The sequence below is a fragment of the Erpetoichthys calabaricus genome, chromosome 4, assembly GCF_900747795.2.
Source record: "Erpetoichthys calabaricus chromosome 4, fErpCal1.3, whole genome shotgun sequence".
Taxonomy (NCBI): domain Eukaryota; kingdom Metazoa; phylum Chordata; class Cladistia; order Polypteriformes; family Polypteridae; genus Erpetoichthys; species Erpetoichthys calabaricus.
The window spans coordinates 184,664,605-184,683,729 of record NC_041397.2 but is presented as its reverse complement, the minus strand read 5'-3'; the positions used below and the strand labels follow the sequence as shown (position 1 = coordinate 184,683,729).

Genomic DNA, 19,125 nt, shown 5'->3' with positions numbered 1-19,125 from the left:
CTTGCATCACATAATCCATCCATTATCCAACCCGCTATACCCTAACTACAGGGTCACGGGGGTCTGCTGGAGCCAATCCCAGCCAACACAGGGCGCAAGGCAGGAAACAAACCCCGGGCAGGGCGCCAGCCCACCGCAGGGCACACACACACACACACACACTCACAAAGCACACACTAGGGACAATTCAGAATCGCCAATGCACCTAACCTGCATGTCTTTATGCGAGGAAACCCACGGAGACACAGGGAGAACATGCAAACTCCATGCAGGGAGGACCTGGGAAGCGAACCCGGGTCTCCTAACTGTGAGGCAGCAGCGCTACCCACTGCGCCACCGTGCCGCCCTATCACATAATCCACAATTCCTTTATTCATTTGTATGCTTAAAAAGTGCAAAATGTGTGCATTTTTTGATAAAATATTATTAACAGTTACTTTCTGAAAACTGCTTTTTAAATGAACGTCTACTTCTCCTGCTCATTCTTTGGTCAAGTATCCTGTCTTCAATTCAAAAGTACAATATTGTGGGAATAATTTCCTTCCTGTTAATTGCAAAAACAAAGCTTTTGAAACTTTGGAAAGTTGGCGAATGGGAATAGAAAAAACTACACCCATTACTCACGCGACAAATAGAAAAGGGAACAGGAAACATACCCTTACCTCAAGAAAGGTTTACCAAGATTCTGAGTAATGAAATTGATTTTTTTCACTTTTGCTTCAAGCATGCCTTAGAAAAGCAGTAGCCATGTTTTCTGAAACCAAAATCTTTGCTGCTTCAAAGTGGATTGTTTTATTCAGTGTTTTAAGGCACGGTGTGAGTTTGATAGATGATGATGTTAGGCAGGTGCTTTACTTGTATTGTTTTTATTATTTATTTACTTTTGTTGCTCACCCTGTTCCACATTGGCTCATTTACAATACAGTGGTTCTCAGGACTACACATGCAGCAAGACTTGTGTGTGTTGTATGAACTTTCCCATGCAGGCGCTCAGTATTCCTTACTATCTAACACAGACATGAGCCTTAGTAGTACTTGATTTTTCAAACGAGTCACTCATGGAATGGGAAGTCACTGTCTCCGGGATGTTGTTTGCTGTAGTTTTTCTGAAACTGAAACTGCTTTCTTTTTTTCTTACCCTTCTTGTCTGTTGCTTGCTTTTTTTTTTTTCTTTTTTTTTCTTCCTCCTTAACTTTTCCCAAAATTTTAGCAAGTTCTGTTTGTCTGCTCTTTGAAACAAGTTATCGATAAGACTTCCCTTGTTTCACTGAGAAAAGCTATAAGGGTAAAAAAAGACCCTTGTATCTAAGGTTAGAATCAGGGCTTGTTAGGGTTACTAGCTTCCCATTGTTTCAGCTCATATGGATGACCTTCGTTTCTCCACACATCTGGTTTTATTGAGAAGAAATCTGTCTAGCAGGTGATGTACATTCCATGGAAATTAAGCCTCACTAAAACCAGTAAATTGCTTCTGCACTGGGCATAGCAGTTATTTAAAGGAAAGGAAATATAAAAGAAGGCAGGCAGAATTATGGTATTCCAAACAAAACTCATACAATCATTAAAATATACAGTAAAGTAAGCCTTGTCATGAAACTCCTAATTCATTTTTGTAGGCTGCACCCTCAAAAAAGGCCAGACCCATTAATTTTTAAAAGAGATAGGGGAACCATAAAACCCCTGGATTAAAAACATAGTTAATTTAAAAAAAATTATAAACAAGAAAAAACTGCCAAAGAGAATGAAAAATATTGCGTCCAAAGGGCAACTGAAAAATAAACAACTATCCAAATACAAAAAAATTGAGCAAAAGATCTGAATGACTACTTTAAGGGGGTACTCTAAAAAGGCAAAAAATGCGAACTGAACAAAACGCTAGCAGGAGCTACTGCCTTAGCAATAGGCTTAGGAATCTCAGGACTTTACATATACATGCAGAGGGCAGTCCTCATAGCGCTAAACATACAAAAGACAAAGACAATAATTAAGTTAACATATGTGAATACAATAAAATGTGATATAAAAACCAAGACAATACAGAGTATAATGTCATAAAACAGAAGGAAAAGAGAAACATAGCCAAAGACAAAAAAAATAAATAAATAAACAAAAGAAGAGAAACTAAAGCCAAGGATGGAGCATTGTTCAAACTGTCACATGAACTTCATTTCTTTCAAAGCCAGTTTGTTTTTCAAAGTAAAATGGCTAAAGGAATCCCACAGAGCAGGATAGTGTCATAGTGAAGTTTCCAACAATCATCTGCATCCTCTCTCGATTACCAGTCCTATGAACAGCTAACAGGTATATCTTCTGCTTATTGTGCCTCTTGAAAATTAGGCATTGCTCTGTAAAGGACAACTATAAAAACATATAGACCTAATCGAAAAGTCTGGGCTTCTCTGCATTCAGAATGAAAGTCCCTCCTTTTGGTATCTTTGTTAGGGTCTGACGTTCATTTATTTTTATACTAAGTTAAAAATATAAACTAACATAAAAATAAGTCAAACACAGGCAATGAAGCTCAGAGACCATTGCCACAGATTGATTAATGTTCAAATCTAGCTACAAGAGACAATCATGATGTTCATTTTGGCAGTTATCTTAAGGTGATTGAGGCTCTAGAGAAGGAAGATCAAGACCTGGAAGAATTTAACCTTTATTATGTTGGTATCAAGAGTTTTTCCTTAAATTAAAGATCATGAAGTTCTTTGACATGGATAACAGAACTTAGTAAAGGAACTTTCAAACAGACTGCGTGTTTGGCCTTGCAGAGATTACATAGCAATAACTCTTTTCCTGAAATAACTATGGCTGCAAACACATCCTCTATCGGGCAGGTAGTCTACAATGGTGACAGAAATAGTGTTCCACCATTGTTGGCATAAGATGGGCTGTATCCACTGTCAGGATGGTAGTCTACTGCAACGATGGAAGTGATGTTACATTGTTTGCTTATTGACTATCCAGACTGAAACCTTTTTCTAGGTCCTAGCTGGATTATACATACCCTCATTTCTTTCTATATTATGATACAGCTTTATTATATGATACATTTTATTGTCTACAAGTTGAAATTCAGTTCTTTCCGGTAATTAACACTAACTATTATAAACACAATGATATATGCAGTACAGTCTATACAAGCTGAGTATCAAAAATAGGCCTCAATGCAGCATCCTTTTTTTGTATCCTACTCTGTTTATAATATAAATTGACATATAAGACAGAGAAACAGTCACAGTTCTCCAAATCACCTTTAACTGTTCTATGATGGAGGGGGTCCTTGTGCATTTCCTTTTGTTGTTCTGATATTCAAACATTTTAAAAAGGTTGTGAAAAGGGAAGAAGAGAAGGAGGAAAAACAGCAAAGAGTATTTTTTTGTAGGGATTCAGGGCCAGGTTAGAATGACTGCTTTTTTCTTTTGCTTATTTTCTGTGCATGTTTGGGATTAATTGATGGAATTTAGGAGAAGTCTTTTTGTACTGAGCTTGGTAAAGTGTAACCTGTGAAGGCAAAACAAAATGTTGGTGAAAAAAATCTCTTTCTGCAAATGGATTTTGCATGCCTCAGTGAAACAATCAATTCTGTTCAAGGGGCGATTTGAGAGTCAGGAGGACAAGATAAAACAATTTGGGTAAAGCATTTGACTCCTTTATTATGTACTATTTATCTCCCTCTGAGTGAGGGTGGAGTGATTATTATTGTTGGATCCCTTTATTACAGATAAAGGAAGGATCATAAGTAGGTGGGTTACAATAATCCAGCATCCTGGGTTCAAATTCCATGCCTGTTCTTCATAATATGTGTTAGGTGAATTGATGATTCCAAATCATCAAGGCAAAGCAAAAAGGCATTATTAATTGACCTGGAAATTAAAAATAGTAATGGGGAAAAGGCAAAGGTGAACGTAAGGAAGCGCCTAGGGTCTGAATGCCAGGGGAAGACCAATATAATTTGTGAAATACAAAATGCAAAACCAAGTACTGAGGTTGAAAAGGCAAGCAAAAGGTCATGATGGTAACTTGTTTAATAACCCATAACAATCTAATTAGGCACTTATTTGTATTTCATAGCAAATCCACTATCCGAAACTGTCTTCCGCTAGCTTGCATCAATGGGAAGAAATCTCTTAATACGGTATGTCATGTGACTTCCCTGTTACAGGATCAGCAATGTGCATAGCAACCATAAACAATGTGGTTGAGTGCTGATAACAGCCATGCAATAATAAACTACAAATAGCAGTGACCATGCCAAAATAAAAAGTAAAATGGCTTCTCAGATGAATATCAAAATATTTAAAAACTCAAAGAAAACAAAATGTGCAAGCATAATAAACAAAAATGTTTTTTATGAGTTCAAAAACCCAGATCTTTATACCAAGTGTTGCTGGGAAAACATTTATGCCTCCATCCCTGAATTCTTTTTTAAGCCAAGTAGTCAGCCTTCTCAGTGTCTTTCAAAAAGCCAGCTTTATTATCTTTTTCATACAACCTGGCCAGTCCATCCAGCCTTTGTTTGTTTCCAAACAAAATGGAGCAGAAAGGTACCTTATCATCCTAACTGGTGCCTTAACTCCATTAAGGTTCAAATGTCTCAGTTAAACAATATACAGAAACACACAAAAGAAAAAAGTTTCACTTTTTTCCCATTTGCTATATATACAACCCAATTCCAAAAAAGTTGGGACACTGTGTAAAATGGAAGTAAAAGCAGAATGCAATGATTTTCAAATCTCATAAACCCCGTATTTTATTCACAACAGAACACAGAAAGCATACCAAATGCTTAAACTGAGAAAATGTACTATTTTATGGAAAGAATAAGGTCATTTTGAATTTGATAGTAGCAACATGACTCAAAAAACTTGGGACATGGTCATGTTTACCACTTTACTACCCTCCTCTTTTAACAACAGTCTGTAAATGTATGGGAACTGAAGAGACCAGTTGCTGGACTTTTGGGAGAAGAATGTTGTCCCATTCATGTCTGATATAGGATTCTAGCTGCTCAACAGTTCTAGGTCATCTATTTGTATGTTTCATTTCATGATGCGCCAAATGTTTCTAATTGGTGAAAGGTCTGGACTGTAGGCAGGCCAGTTCAGCACCCGGACTCTTCTAATACAAAGCCATGCTGTTATGATAGACGCAGTATATGGTTTAGTATCGCCTTGCTGAAATATCTAAGGCCTTCCCTGAAAAAGATATTGTCTGGATGGGAGCAGATGTTGCTCTAAAACCTGTATATACCTTCCAGCATTGATGGTGCCTTTCCAGATGTGCAAGCTGCTAATTCCATAGGCACTAATGCACCCCCATACCATCAGAGATGCAGTCTTTTCAACTGAATTCTGATAACAAGCCGGATGGTCCTTTTCCTCTTTAGTCCGGAGAACGTGACGTCCATGTTTTCCAAAAACAATTTCAAATTTCAATTTTTCTGACCACAGAACTTTCCACTTTGCCTCAGTCCAGTTTAAATGAGCTTTGGCCCAGAAAAGACAGCTGCATTTCTGTATTATGTACACATATGACATCTTCTTTGCATTTGTGGATGGCACGGTTAACTGTGTTCACAGACAATGACTTGTGGAAGTGTTCCTGAGCCCATGCAGAGATTTCCATGACAGAATCAGGCCTGTTTTTAATGCAATGCTGCCTGAAGGCCTGGAGATCATGGGCATCCAATATTGAGTTTTGGTCTTGACCCTTGCACACAGAGATTTACCCAGTACTCTTTGAATCTTTATATGATATTATGTATTGTAGATGATGAGATATTCAAAGTCTTTGCAGTTTTACATTGAGGGGCATTATTCTGAAATTGTTACACAATGTGTAGATGCAGTTTTTTGCAGATTGGTGAACCTCTGCCTATCTTTACTTCTGAGAGCCTCTGCCGCTCTAAAATGCTCTTTTTATACCCAATCATGTTACTGATCTGTTGTCAATTAACTGAAGTAGTTGCAAAATGTTCCTCCAGCTGTTTCTTTTTAGTACCACTTACTTTTTCAGCCTTTTGTTTCCCCCGTCCCAACTTTTTTGAGATGTGTTGCTGCCATCAAATTCCAAATGAGCTAATATTTTTCATGAAATAGTAAAATGTCTCACTTTCAACATTTGATATGTTTTCTATTATCTATTGTGAGTAAAATATGGTTTTATGAGATTTGTAAATCATTGCAGTCTGTTTTTATTTACATTTTACACAGCCTCCCAACTTTTTTGGAATTGGGGTTGTAATATGAACCATTTATAGATTTCTCTTTCAACCCCTGATTATACATCACAAAATGTACTTACTTTTATGTAGTTTCTCCTATATTTATATATTATGGATTGTTACTCTAGGAATTGTGGTGGGCAGCGTGGCATAATGGTTTGAAATAATTTGCTCATCTTAGACGTATGAGCTGTGACAAGCAATAACTATTCAAAAACTATGTTGTGCCCAAAGAAAAAGCTTTACAATAAGTTAAAAAAAAGTTTATTTTATTTTTTAATCTTTAATATCAGTTAATGAAAAGTTATATACTGTGCAGTGTACAGCATATGACTGAAAATAAATAATTTAACCCATGAAACATCTGTCTAGTTATACACAAATTGTGATACGCTTGTCTTAGAATAAAATCTCAAACCAATAATTTGCAAAGCCCATAAAATTACCTAAAAACCTTCTGGTTTCAGTTTAGACTTTCATTAGAGATAATAAACAGCTATGCTCTGTCCACGAAGATAGCAGCTGTTCCTGGGCTCAGAGACATTTTTATACTTAGCATAACATAGATAAGATTTTTTGACACTCCTGCTTATGTTAATGAGCAACACCTAAATTGCATTTTGCCACCTTTGTTTTAGTCAAGCCCACTTTTCATTAGGTTACACATATTATTTATTATGCTAGTAGGCCATACCTTTTGGAATTTTGCCATCTTTGACCAGTATGCTTTTTAACTATGCCTCCTTATTGTTAATCCTCCACCCAGTCTTTGGCATCAGCTTTCAGGGTGTCATTTTATGTTGGTGGAGTAGTGAAAGGCTAAGTGCATCTCAACACACAACAGTGCTTTAACTATCTTAGACTTAGTGAAATTCACTTCATAACAGTCCTTGAACTATATTGCACACATTACGATATACTTTAAAATATTAATGTTTCATAAGGTTCAGAATCACCAAGTAAAACAAGTTCTGAATTAAAATAAGTGCTTAATCATGTTATACATTCTAATCTATCTGTATAATATATTCTAATCCAGTGGGTGATTGTAATAAAAATATCCAATTAATTTTCATGTAGATATATTTCCATCTTCTTAGTTTCACATATAGGACAGCAAGGCTATACAGTAGGTGGAAAAGGCTAAATCTAGCTTAAATGACTAAATCAATTTGGGGTGGTCTTTGCTTGTTGCTTGTGGCGAACATAGCAGCAATACCATTTGATGTTACAACATTTTCACGTCATTGACCTTTTGTAAAATCTGGTATGGAATTACATCTACTTCCAGAACCTTGACGTGTGTGTCATTGGCATAGGTAATATTTCTGACTATCAACCGAATCAGTCTGTACAATGTGCTTCACTGAATTATGGTTACTGTCTTTGGCTCCTACAAGGAATGCTGTGTATATGTGCATCCATCCTGTTTTCTGCCAGTAATGCAGCATGTTTACTCAATTCTCATTTTCATGTTAGCTAAGTTGCTTGCATGTGAAAATTGAGGCATGCTTGCACATCTGTGCTGGATGTGAGCAGGAGTCACAGCCCAATTTCGGGGCCCCCATGGCTCGAACATCTAATTCATGGGTCTCGTGGCATGGGTCACAGCATTGGCTATAGACTGTGACTAACATTAGGCAACAATGGTCGGGGTGCGTGAGTTTTTGAGTGACACATAGACAACCCTTAGCATTTTATATTTATACTAGACAAAGAGCCCGTTTCGACAACGTAAGATGAAATGGGCACGAGTTTGTGTCAGCAGTGTATGAAGAACAAATGATAAGTAACGAAGAAGTTGTTTTGTAATGATTGTAGTCCGCTTTACTCATTACTGTACAGGCTTGTTGATGAATTTTCCAGGCCTATAGTATAATATTGAACGATGAATGTTCCAGTACAATATGGAATAGTAATAAGTATAAGCACCACAAACCTGATATAGGTGTATTGAATGAATGCGTAATTGAATCAGAATCCGTAATTAGGCCTCGAGCTGTAGTCGAAATCGCCTTTCAGGCCTCTAGAGCTTTAATCGAAGTTGCCTTTCTCTTTGAATGTTTGCGGCCGTAAATCCGCCGCCTGCCACGATATTGGGGTTGGATGTCGGTCTCGTAAGGTTTTTCGGGCAGCTGCGCAGAAGGCGACTGCGCATTCGGCTTCAGACGTACGCAGAAGGCGACTGCGCATTCGGCTTCGGACGGACGTGAGTGAGTTAAAGACGTGAGTGAGTGAGTGAGTGAGTGAGTGAGTGAGTGAGTGAGTGAGTGAGTGAGTGAGGAGGCAGGTGAATTATGTATCAAGATAGATAGTTTACATTTTGGTATAGAAAAAGGAGAAGATGCCATTAACAAAGTTATAGACATGCTGTTTGCTGTATTATTTTACAAGGCCAAGTTATTATAATCAAACAAATGAACTCTTAAATAAGCACAAAGGTACACAAATATGTCCTATTACAGGTGTAGTGTGTACATACTCTGTAAATACAAATAAAACACATATAACAAAGTTGTTTAAAAATCAGATGCAGCCTATTTCTAATCAATAGTGGAATACAAATGATCAGTTTGTAACAGTCCCTTATGGATGTATTAGTAAGATTAGAAGTTCATTGTCAGAAGTTTGATTATTAACAACACTGTACTAAGGGCACTAACATGAGCATTCTCGGAATTATGAAATTGTCAGGCTGTTGACGTGTGATACATATTTAAACATTATAATGTTTCCCTAACTTAGCGTTGACTATAACCATAATTAAAAATGCTGACAATTTAGGAAAGGCGTGTTTCTGAGAAAAATAAAATCTGCAGATTCTTTTTTCGTAAAGCATTTCAGAAATGACATTTATTCACACTTGTGCATACAATGAACAGCGCTTCAAAGAGTGCACATTTTGGCAATGAAAGCTCAAGATGTAAATCTTATGAGTCCTGTCATCACTCATTAATTTAATAATACATTTTCTAGTCTTCAGGGTGTACCTCCTGACCCATTGCTATTTGACTAGCTACCACTAATAATGTCTATTCAATGAAGTAATAAAAAAAACATCAGATAACTCTTTGCTTTATGGATTCAGCTTTTTAATATTTAAAGGCAACATTGATCCTCAGTTCTGCAGTACAAAAAGTTAAATCATATAACAAAGATATGTCTATATTGATATAAAAGAAAATCATAAGTAAAATGAACATTTAACAACTTCAGATTTTGCATAAAGATTGTAAATTTATATACAGTACCTAATCTGAATTGCTTTTCACCTATAGCATAAGAGCTATAAAGATTATATAGATTCAAAGATGACTGCATGCATAAATAAAATCCAAGACTCATATATATATATATACTGTATAGATAAATAAATGTATACTGTAACGTGGCTCGATAAGCAGACTAGGGATGACAGACTTTTAATATAACAAAAAGGAAAGATACCTGGCAAACCGCCCAAAACAACGTTTAATTAGTTGGGGGGCAACAAAAAGTCATCAGCCACGTCCGTCATTGGTGCCAGTTTGACATCTGATGTCACCTTTGGTACTAGGCCAAAATTACAGGGCTTACAACGAAAGGTGTGAGCATTCTCTGGGTGTCAGGGCAGTATTTGGCATTTTCTTTGGTTGTATTTTCATGGCTGTGAAAGAGGTAGGAGAATATGTTGTCCGCATCTGTGCTCCCTGGAATCACAGTCACACGTGTGAAAATACATGTGTATATTTATATAAGAATATACACATAAAAATACACACAAAAGTATTCAAAAGTTTGGAAACACTCCAAATCACACATGAAAATTTCTGGGTGATTTCAAAATTTTGACTACTGTCAATTAGGGCTATTAAAGTTAAATCCATAGGAGTTGTAAGAGCCATTTCCCAGTTACATAAGATTCATAAATATTTTACTAGATGATAGTGTAAAACCTATGGGAGGTTCCTATAACCCCCATCAGTTGAATTGAATTGGTATATTCTAGCCATTTCTAACAGCTCTAACTAAACATTATTCTCAGTTAGTGATCAGCCTTGCCATGTGTAAGGTGTAGAGGGCACATGGTTTTAAACCTTGCCTTTTGAGTGTGTGAAGTAACATGTAAGACAATGCGCTTATTTAAGTGCTGAGCCGTACGCTTAAAGTGTACTGAAGAAGAAGTTAAGAACTTTGAAGTACAGAAATAACTAAAGTTTCTCAAGAAAAGCTAAGTTTAAAGAAGATGTATTTTCCTTTGTTTTGCCTTTCTTTATTCTTGTGTGGATTATTTGCCTTTAATTTTCACTAAATATTTTTAAAACAAACTTTTGGACTGAGAGATTTCTTTCGGCACGCGTTTTACCCGTGCTTGAACTTGCCTTATACTACTACATTAAAGTTTAAAACCTGCCTAAGACTGAAAGCTCGAAAATTGCCTTGAATTAAAGAAACCAGCATGCTTTAAGCCTGACGTCGGACTGCAACAGAAGAAAACAACGACAACTTGAAAAGACTTGAGAGGTACTTTTAATCTTTGTCTTTGATCGGAGTTGGACATTTGAGAGAATTGCTAGCGCTCCTCGCGAGACTGTATAAATTATAAAGGAGCTTAATTACCTTAAAAGGAGTTCTGCCCTGTTCTGGCATAAGATAGCCATGGCATCTGAATCCGGAAAGCCAGAAGAAATATCAAACGGCAAACGAAAGTCTGAGTGGTGTGAGTGCAAGTCGCGACGACTATGACGTTTCAAGGGAGGACCATCTCCATGACGACGGAAAGCCCTTCGATTTATCAGCTGATCTTCAATCAGAGATAGACCACAAACACAAACAATTATCTGATATGATGAAGAACATAACAGATTTACAACAAAATGAATTTAACTGTGAAAATGTACAATTAATTATCAAGAATCAGTTCTTCATTCTAAGAAAGGAATATAAAAGGTTAAATGATGAATTTTTATCCATCCAGAGCAACGAAGATACACTGAAAATGATACAAAAGGATTTTGATGCTAAAATGAGAACTTTTCATACATTTTCGGGAAATACAATGGATTGGGTTATGGAAGTATGCCAAAATAAAAGCCTCAACCAGCAACCTGACTTTTCTGGTAACCAATTCAGGGATTACAGAACGAAGAATGACATTTCTCCTGAAGACAGTGTCTCTCAGATTTCCATTCAAACTAAAAGTCGTGTAAGTACAGTGGCTACTTCAGTTGATGACTCCCAAGTTTCTTCAAAAACTAAAAGTCGTGCAAGTACAGTGGCTACTTCAGTTAGTGCCCTCAGATCTCAAGAGGCAGCACATGCTGTGCTGTTGATTAAAGCTCAAAATCAAAAAAGGCGACAGGCTCTTGATATGGAAGAAGCACAGTTGCTTCAAATGAAAGCACAGCTGAAAACTAGAAGAGATCAATTGGCTTTGGAAGCAGCTATCACAGAATCTGATGCAAAATTGAGAGCTCTTAAAGGACGCAATCGCAGTTCAGGTAAACCTAACCTCCATAATGTTCCTAAGAAACCAGATGTGAAAAATGTAAAGCCACATGATACAAGCATTTGTAACTTTCCGTGTAAAAATGAAAGTAAAAACAATCCTCAGCAACCGCTTTATGATCAGTGTTATGATCAACAGAAAGAACAACAAAATAAGACACGAGCGTCTAATGCACCTCATAGAAAGGTTCCAATATTTGATGGTGATCAATTGACTTATATAAACTTTCTCATGGCATTTGATCGAGCTATTGATCAGGTGGTAAATGATCCTGGAGACAAATTAGAGTACTTAGTACAATTTACCAAAGGCATGCCTAGAGACATCGCACAGAACTGTGCATATCTGCCGCCAGCAGAAGGGTACAGAAAGGCCAGAGAACTGCTCGAGACCTTTTATGGAAACCATGTACAGATAGGGGATGCCTACATGAAGAAAGCCAAGAAGTGGTCACAAATAAGATCAGGTGATGGACAGTGCTTAAAGGCATACACAATCTTTCTTGGTAACTGTATGAGCGTTATGTCCGGTTTAAAGAACAGAAACGAATTTGATAACAATTAAAATATCCGCAATATGTAATCAAAGCTTGCTCAAGAACTACAAGAGCTTTGGCAAAATAAAACTGCAAAGATCGAAAGTAAAGATGGAAGAAGACCAGGACTCGCTGACTTATATGGTTTTCTGGAACGACGGGTTATAGGTTCCTTGGAGCCAATGTACGGCACCTCCTACCAAAGTCATACCTTCAAGAAGGAAAAAGAAAAAACTGATCAAGAGAAGTATCCTGTGAAAGGTAGACTGAGAAAGAACAATTTTGCTTCAAGTTTTGCTATTGCTGTCGAAAAAGGAAATAAGGCAGAGACAGCTAGTCGTATACACGGTAAGCACTGTCTTTTTTGCAATGAAAAACACAATCTTAACGAATGCAGTACAATTCAGAAATTAACTTACAAAAGTAAAATTGACTTTTTGAAATCTAAAGGCTTATGCTTTAAGTGCCTTAAACAAGGACATCTTAGTAAAGACTGTGAAGAAAAAATGAAATGCCAAATATGCTCTCATTTTCATCCAGTCATTCTGCATATGAACAAGGAAAAAGGCACTGATGATAAAGCTACTCCTCCTAAAAAGGAGAATGATAAGGCGAAACAGAAAAGCACTTCTTCTGCGAATGTTTCTGTAGGACCAACAGAGACTTGTATGGCTATCGGGGTCGGAAATCAGGATGTTTTAGCTGTGGTTCCAGTCAAAGTTAAGTTAAAATGAGTGAAAAATGTGTTGAAACATATGCTCTAATAGACTGTGGCAGCTCAGCCACATTTTGCACAGAAAGCTTACAAGAGCAATTAAATCTTTCAGGAAGAAAGTCTCACATGTACGTCGGCACCGTAGAAATGGACAAAGTAAATACACAAAAATTATTAAAATGTAAAGTCTTAACCGAGTTGCAAGTCTGTGGGATAGAAGAAAACACATTTTTTGATTTACCATAAGTGTACTGATGACAGTGAAGACACTGATCTTCTTCGTTTCCTGTGGTGGTCTGAAGGTAATCTAAACAATGGACTAGAGGAATACAAAATGACAGTGCATCTTTTTGGTGCTACTTCATCACCCAGCTATGCCTCTTATGCCTTATGAAGAATAGCAGAGGATGCAAGAGACACAGCTCCAGAGGATGCAGTTAACACTGTGCTGCATAACCTCTATGTTGATGACTGTTTAAAGTCAGTTGCTACAGAAGAACAAGCCATAAAATTGGCCAAAGATCTTCAAGCCCTTTGCTTAAAGGGAGGATTTTATCTTACAAAATGGATAAGTAATAGCAGAGCAGTCTTGTTGTCCATTCCTGAAGAAGACGGGGCAATAGATCAAAAGGACTTAGACTTAAGCCATAATTTGTTACCATTTGAAAGAGCCTTAGGTGTTGAATGGTGCACATAGTCTGACAGTTTGAAATTTCAGGTAAAGCTGCAAGATAAGCCTGCTACAAGACGTAGTATTCTGTCAGTGGTCAGTTCAATATACAATCCACTTGGATTCTTAGCACCAGTCGTATTTCCTGCTAAGCTTATTCTAAGAGAACTGTGTAAAAAGAAATATGTGTGGGATCAAGAAGTGGAGGTTAAGTATATCCGGCAATGGAAAAAATGGATGGACAATTTGCAGCTACTTGTGGATTACAATGTAAACAGGTGCATTAAACCGCCTGGATTTGGTCACATAATGTCTGCACAAATGCATCATTTTGGAGATGCTTCAGAAAACGGGTGTGGCACTGTTTCCTACCTCATCCTGACTAATAAAGAACATAAGAGACATTGTTCATTTATAATGGGGAAATCAAGAGTGGCACCACTAAAACCTGTCACTATACCAAGGTTAGAACTTACAGCAGCAGTGGTAGCAGTCAAAATGGACAAAATGTTAAACCAAGAACTACAGATTCCCCTGCAAGAGTCAATCTTTTGGACTGACAGAACCACTGTATTAAGATACATTGCAAATGAAAGTGCACTCTACAAAATTTTTGTTGCCAACAGAATCGCAGTCATAAGAGAGCGCACACAACCCTTGCAATGGAGGTATGTCGCATCTGCACAAAATCCTGTGGATTTGGCATCAAGAGTATTGACAATAGAAAGCTTCATCAAAAGTAAAACTTGAATACAAAGCCCAAATTTCCTGCTACAGCCAGAGCAAGAATGGCCTAAGAGACCAGATGAAGTGGACCTATCTATTAGCGATGATCCGGAAATCAAAAGGTGTGTAGTAAATTTTGCAAGTGTAGAAGAAAAATTTGAACCAGTTAAAAGAATTGTGGAGTACAATTCAGAATGGTTCAATTTAAAGAAAGCAGTAGCGTGGTTCCCTAGGTTCAAAGAAATGCTACTGCGTCTGAAAGAAGAGAGAATGGCAATTCAATATACAGTCAGTCAATCTGGACACAGCCCAGAAAGACAAAAAACACTAATCACAGTTCATATGAAGGAATACAAATTGACAATGAGGCTGAAGCCACTGTTTCTAAATGACTTGTCTAAAGCAGAAGATGAACTTATTCTCCTTTGTCAACTATAAGCTTACCCAGAGGAGGTTAAAGCCTTGCACAAAAATCAGCTTGTAAAGCAAGGTAAAATCAACAAACTGGATCCAGTCCTGCAAGAAGGAACATTGAGAGTTGGAGGAAGACTCAACAAATCTGCTATGCCAGAAGAGGCAAAACACCCTGCAATCATTCAGAAGAATTCACATATTGCTACTCTCATTATGCAACAAGTTCATAAAGAAATTGGACATTGTGGGTGTAATTACAAGATGCTACACCCTGTAACTCCTGGGTAAAGGGTCAAGTCATCAAGACAATGCCAGATGCAAAGGGGGCAGTCAGAAGAGTTTGTGTGCAGCCCAAGACCAGCACACTGGACAGACCTGTGAACAAACTGTGCCTGCTCCAGGAAGCAGCAAATGATTGAAATGATTAATTTTACTTTTTGCATGCTTAATTTTAATGGTGTTTGTGTTTTTACAGTAGAATTTAAGTTTTAAGTTTCTTAAGTTAGGTTTAAGTTCAGTAAAGAAGTGAAGGCTCTTACTAAGTAATGTTAAAGCAATTGATTTTTGCCCTAGCATAAACAATTAGGGGCCGGATGTGTAAGAGCCATTTCCTAGTTACATAAGATTCATAGATATTTTACTAGATGACAATCTATGGGAGGTTCATATAATCCCCATCAGTTGAATTGAATTGGTATATTCTAACCATTTCTAACAGTTCTGACTAAACATTATTCTCAGTTAGTGATCAGCCTTGCCATGTGTAAGGTGTAGAGGGCACACGGTTTTAAACTGTGCCTACGTGCCTCTTGAGTGTGTAAAGTAACATGTAAGACAATGCGCTTATTTAAGTGCTGAGCCGTACGCTTAAAGCGTACAGAAGAAGAAGTTAAGAACTTTGAAGTACAGAAATAACTAAAGTTTCTCAAGAAAAGCTAAGTTTAGAGAAAATATATTTTCCCTTTTTTTTGCCTTTTATTCTACGTGTGTAACAACTTCTTTCTTTATTCTTGTGTGGATTATTTGCCTTTAATTTATTACTAAATATTTTTAAAATGATCTTTTGGATTGAGAGATTTCTTTCGGCAGCTACAGGAGTGAAAATGTAAAACAAGAGATCTCCTTAACATCTTTCTGGTTTCTCTTTGACAACAATGAGATCAGGAAGAAATAAAATGGAGATATTGTGTTTTGTCTCCTGCTTCTCAGATATTTCTCCTGAGGGAAAAAACACCTCGGTATTCTCATTAGGGTCTCCTCTTCAGTTTTAGAGGAGATCTCAGCAGAGTCGCTCAATGGACTCAGAGCTATGTCTTGACATTTTTTTTTATTTTTGCAGTTTGAAAGTATTTGCATTGTGTGTTCAGTAATATATGCATTTGGTGAAATGTATAGGCAGTAGTAATAAAACACTTTATAAGCACCCGACCCGACACAGATTCACACTGGAGGCACGTATAACATAAATAAACTTTTTATTTTTCTTCACCTGTGGGGCACGTCTTCCCCGTAATCCTCACAGGCACAACATAGTCCCAAGTGTAGAATAAACACACCAAAACACCACACTCCTCTCCTTCTTCCACCACTACTCCTCCTCCAAGCTTTTTCCTCCTCCTCGCGACTCTGGCTGCTGAGTGGTGGTTGCTGGCTCCTTTTATTAGGCACCCGGAAGTGCTCCAGGTGCTTGATTGCCAACATCTGGCTGCATTTACAGGTGTGGCAAAACTAATGCCCAAAAGGGGCTAGCAGCTCCTGCAGCAGCACCCCCTCACAGTGCCTGTGGAACCCAAACAGGGCTGCACCAAACTCCAACTCCCATGAAGCCCTGCAGGAGTCCAAGGCACAGCTGCAACCCAGAGAGGCTGCCATCTAGCATCCAGGGGGAGATACTGGGTTTCCCATGCTTGCTGCCCTAGAACATATGCTGCAGGGACGTCCCGGCCGGGCATGGGGCCACCCGTCACTCACTTTACTAGGATTACAAAACTGTTGTTGTCCTTGCTTCTGAATAATACTATTATTTGCTCTAATTTATAATGCTGTTCACCAATTAGATCACACTCATTCTTGAAGAAAAGGAAGGAAGGGTGGCATAGTGGTTAAGACTTTGGGCTTCAAACCCTGAGGTTGTGTTTTCAAATCCCACTCCTGACACCTGTGGGACCACAAGAAAGAAAAACAAAAGAACTGTAACTGACTACATCTGATTTAAGTCACATAGATAAAGGCATCAGTCCAATAAAAATATGAAGTCTTAAGAAAGATTAGAAAGAGATTTCACAAAATATCCGATGTTTTTCATACCACATTCTCAATTTTATCGCTTTTGTATCTCGTGTCTCCTTTTTGTCTTAGCTATTTCTCCTAAGGAATTCTAGTAGAAACATCTGTGACAAACTTGACTCTTAAATGAAACATAAATGAAAATCACTTTTAAGTTTCATGAGCCATCAAAGATCCTCCTTTGAGAAGTAACATTTTCTAATGGGAAATGTTAAATCATATGATTAATTTAAATTTTTTCCTTAATCACATTTAGCACATGTGTTGTTTGGCACACCTTGCAATCTAAGCCAATGGTTTTCAAACACAGCTGTCAGGCTGCATGTGGGGAGCTGCAGCAGTCCTTGTAAGGTTGACATTCGTTTAAAAAAAAATAATTCCAATTTTATTGATTATCTTTAAATTGCCTGGTTTTAAAATAAACATTCAGTTAACTATACAATGTCCTTCAATTGCTACATAAAAGTACTTATGTATCAATGTAGTAATGTACAACAGCAGCAGTCCTCAACCTGTACGGTACAAAAAACAACTCTCAGATGGTATGTGAGGGAACAAAAAAGGAGATAGAAAGTGTGACTTCAAAGGATCATTGGTCACACCGAGACACGACTCCTACCTCTCCCAACCATGTTCTCCTCTACCGTGTCCAAATCAAAGTCTTCCAGTGCTCACGGTGGTTCAGTTTCAGTCCCCCAATGTTACAAGATAGATAGTCACCGGGGCCCCACTCTGGAGCCAGGCCTGGAGGTGGGGCTCGATGGCGAGCGCCTGGTGGCCGGGCCTGCACCCATGGGGCTCGGCCGGGCACAGCCCGAAGAGGCAACGTGGGTCCCCCTTCCCATGGGCTCACCACCTATGGGAGGGGCCAAGGAGGTCGGGTGCAGTGTGAGTTGGGTGGTGGCCGAAGGCGGGGACCTTGGCGGTCCGATCCTCGGCTACAGAAGCTGGCTCTTGGGACGTGGAATGTCACCTCTCTGAAGGGGAAGGAGCCTGAGCTAGTGCGCGAAGTTGAGAGGTTCCGGCTAGATATAGTCGGACTCACCTCGACGCACAGCTTGGACTCTGGAACCAATCTCCTTGAGAGGGGCTGGACTCTGTACCACTCTGGAGTTGCCCCCGGTGAGAGGCGCCGAGCAGGTGTGGGTATACTTATTGCCCCCCAACTTGGAGCCTGTACATTGGGGTTTACCCCGGTGGACGAGAGGGTAGCCTCCCTTCGCCTTCGGGTGGGGGGACGGGTCCTAACTGTTGTTTGTGCGTATGCACCGAACAGCAGTTCGGAGTACCCACCCTTTTTGGAGTCCCTGGAGGGTGTGCTAGAGGGCATACCTTCTGGGGACTCCCTCGTTATGCTAGGAGACTTCAATGCTCACGTGGGCAATGACAGTGAGACCTGGAAGGGCGTGATTGGGAGGAATGGCCCCCCCGATCTGAACCCGAGCGGTGTTTTGTTATTGGACTTCTGTGCTCGTCACGGATTGTCCATAATGAACACCATGTTCAAGCATAGGGGTGTTCATATGTGCACTTGGCACCAGGACACCCTAGGCCTCAGTTCGATGATCGACTTTGTGGTCGTATCGTCGGACTTGCGGCCACATGTCTTGGACACTCGGGTGAAGAGAGGGGCGGAGCTGTCAACTGATCACCACCTGGTGGTGAGTTGGCTTCGATGGTGGGGGAGGATGCCGGTCAGGCGTGGTAGGCCCAAACGTGTTGTGAGGGTCTGCTGGGAACGTCTGGCAGAGCCCCCTGCCAGAAGTAGCTTCAACTCCCACCTCCGGCAGAACTTCAACCACATCCCGAGGGAGGTGGGGGACATTGAGTCCGAATGGGCCATGTTCCGTGCCTCTATTGTTGAGGCAGCTGACCGGAGCTGTGGCCGTAAGGTGGTCGGTGCCTGTCGTGGCGGCAAACCCCGAACCCGTTGGTGGACACCGGCGGTGAAGGATGCCGTCAAGCTGAAGAAGGAGTCCTACAGGACCCTTTTGTCCTGTGGGACCCTGGAGGCAGCTGATAGGTACCGGCAGGCCAAGCGGAATGCTGCTTTGGTGGTTGCTGA

General features: G+C 39.2%; 1 protein-coding gene across 1 annotated transcript in view; it reads left to right on the top strand.

The window, feature by feature from the left end:
* The window catches only part of LOC114650417 (gamma-aminobutyric acid type A receptor subunit gamma3), a 1,188,096-nt gene that overhangs the window by 550,264 nt on the left and 618,707 nt on the right, over nt 1-19,125 (top strand). The window lies entirely within an intron of this gene.